This window comes from Oncorhynchus mykiss, chromosome 11, assembly GCF_057628025.1.
Source record: "Oncorhynchus mykiss isolate SJ-2025 chromosome 11, ASM5762802v1, whole genome shotgun sequence".
Lineage (NCBI taxonomy): Eukaryota > Metazoa > Chordata > Actinopteri > Salmoniformes > Salmonidae > Oncorhynchus > Oncorhynchus mykiss.
Window position 1 is genome coordinate 63,520,391 of NC_143032.1, and position 3,412 is coordinate 63,523,802.

Genomic DNA, 3,412 nt, shown 5'->3' on the forward strand with positions numbered 1-3,412 from the left:
CACACACCTCCGCACCTAGTCACAGGAGTCTAATACAGTTAGAGAGTAAAAAAAGAAATGATTGAGCCCACTCATTTTACTTCCACTGATCCTTTCAGTCAACTGTTATGGTGAAATGACGGTGTATGTCAATTACATTTTTCATTACATAAATCAAACAAAGTCTTCAGTGTTTAATCCACTGGTAGAAGTCACAACCACAAATGCTTCTTGGGGAAGATTAAAATGAAGGTAGAATGTTCTCAAGAGATAACTACGTCGCCTCCAGTTCAACCACACACACATGCACACACACACACACACACACACACACACACACACACACACTGGTTTCCGGGCTTACATGAGAGGATGACTCATAAGGTAATGTGCTGTGTAGGAGTTTCAAACATGTGCCTCATTAAAGGTGAGATAGGTGACCCAGCTAGCACATTTGGTTCCTTGGCAGTTGTGGGAACATATGTTTTTGGTTTAATATTTGTTTTGGGAACGAAGCCATATGTTTTCTGACCGGTAAAACTGAACGTTTTTTTAAACGTTCTGAGAACAGAAGTGAAAATGTTGCCTGTTCTGTGAATGTTAAGTTTTGGGTTGCAGGGAGGTTCTGAGAACGTTGAACTCTGGTTCCATTAAAGTTTTCTTGTCAGGTTTTATTAATGCTCTGAGAACAGAAATAATAGGTTATTTTGAGTTTTTTTAATAACGTCCTAAAAACTCACACAGAATGTTTCAATATGACTTTTATTAACACTGTCAACTTTTTTGAACTTGTGGAAACTAATTTCCTTAGGCATTAATCATTGCAACACGTCTTTTTTATTGTGACATGGCATCAGTGAGATTCAAACCTATAATATTTTGTTTTCTATCCATGGAAATGGTCCCCTGCGCCACCAGGATGGAGGACGCATGCAAGGGTTTTTTACAGATACAAAGCTGTTAATTTTAGTCTATTTTAGTCAAGACCCCATTTCAAAGGAAACAAGCACTCATTAAGATCAGGTGTGGCCAATTAATGGGTGTGGCCAACACATCTGAACAGACTTAACAAGATAGAGGATAGAGAGAGTTTTGTTGGTTCTGAGAACGAAATGTATATTTTTTTAAATAACATTCTTGGAATGTTCTCTTAACGTTACTAAAGTTTTATTGTGGTTTTTATGGAACGTTTTTTAAATAACATTCTTAGAATGTTCTCTGAACGCTAAAGTTTTCTTGTGGTACGTAAAGTTTTCTTAACGTTCTTCGAACATAACTTTAATTAGAACCATGACGAAACCTGTAGAAAACGTTATGCTGAAAAACTGAAATTCTCTCAGATGAACATTGTTTCTTAACTTTCTCTGAACTATTTGAGAACATTCCCAATGTCCAACAAGTGTTAGAATGTTCCTAGAATATTACCAACATTTAAATGAAATATAACCATGTTTGAACTTTTAAGAAACGTTCGTTAAATTAAGAAAATATCAAGAAAATAATGTTTTTTTGTCAAGTTCCTTAAATGTGCTGAGATAGTTGCTTGGCTTTGGAACAAGCTTTCACCATTCCCAGAAAGTTGTGGTAAGGTTGTACGCAAAATATATGTTTTTTAGAACATTATGTGCTAGCTGGGGAGAGGGCTCTGTTAAGATCCTGCTGTGCTGTGCTGCATGGCACAGTGTGGGGGAGAGACAGCAAGTACTGCTAACACCCAATGCCCTGACGATAGCATGGAGACCAGCCTGCCAGCCAGAGCTTCACCATGTGCAGACTGAGTGAAAGACCCTACAGAGATTTGTGTTCTAACTCAAAATGAGAATGTTACGGTAATGATGCTAAAAAGCCTACTAGTGTGAACTTGTGAACTCTACAAATGGATGAGGACTTTGATTCAGCAGTATCTGAGAGATCAATCAAAGATGAGCTCCTGTGATTCTGAGCTCCAGATGATTTCAGAGTTTTTCTCTTGACCACAAATTAAGTGGCTCAAAACAGAACTGTAAAGGCTTTTATTTATTCTCCAGTACCTAATATGATCAGAGGCTTAAATGCTCACTGGCCTTCGAAGCCCTGTTCTGTAATATTGGCAGACGGTGAGCTGTGTTGAAATTGTCTAGCCTCCAGGAACACTGCATTAAAGCCTTGTACCTGCCTGGAGGCGTCTGAGTTCAGCTGTTTCCTGTTCCTTCCAGAGGCAACGTGACAGGAGACACAGAGGAGAGGGACAGGACACAATGTTCCTGAGGCCCCTCTGGATACTAATGGGGACTGAAGTGACTGAGGTTAACACTAATGCTCAAGCACTATTTTTTGAAATGGGATCATTATGGTCACATAGAAGCGCTTGATAAATCTTTAGAGGGTGTTTCGAAGATTTCAATAGTACATTTAAAGAGTTGTTGTCTGTTCAGTGTGACATGTTTTTAATGAGATGAATACAAACTGCCTGATTATATCTGTAATATCACAATTTTACCTTTCTGCCCATTTAGTGCAGCAGCAGCACTATAATAATGATTTATTTATTTTGTATAGCGCTTTTCATTACAAGTAGAATCTCAAAGAAAGCTTATGTAATTGGTCTTCAAAAACTTCAGCTGACAGGCAGTTGGGAAAAGTACAGTCGTGGCCAAAAGTTTTGAGAATGACACAAATATACATTTTCACAAAGTCTGCTGCCTCAGTTTGTATGATGGCAATTTGCATATACTCTAGAATGTTATGAAGAGTGATCAGATGAATTGCAATTAATTAACAGAATCCACAAAAAACATTTCCACTGCATTTCAGCCCTGCCACAAAATGACCAGCTGACATCATGTCAGTGATTCTCTCGCTAACACAGGTGTGCTGACGAGCACAAGGCTGGATATCACTCTATCATACAGATTTTTTTTTCAATTTTATAATATGTTTATTATTTTCCAATAAAAAATTAAATAAAAAAGACAGCAATACTAACAATGACATTCATTGTACTGTTGAATGGGATGGCCAATTTATATGACAAAACAAAACTTAACTCACACATACACAAAATAAAACAAAATCCTATTAGGTGGTACATGTATAAGAAGACAGCATATAGTCATTACAAGCAGTGTAGTTAAGCCAAAAATAAATATTGAGTAGAGTACAGCACAGAGTAGCAGCAGATCGTCAACCCAGTTATGAAGCGGGACTAGACCATTTATCTAGTATCGGCTGCCATATTTTGTAAAACACTGGACTTCTATTGGAGGTATTGTATCGAATCTTTTCCATATGTATTACATTCCCTAAATCCCGTAACCACATTTCAAACTCTCCAATTTCCAAAATTGCAATGTGAGCCTTTTGGCTAATAGAGTACAAAGAGAGATAGCCTTCCCTTCCTGGTTATTCTCATCAACTGTACCAAACAGAGTGATCAATAGGTCTGGGGCTAGAA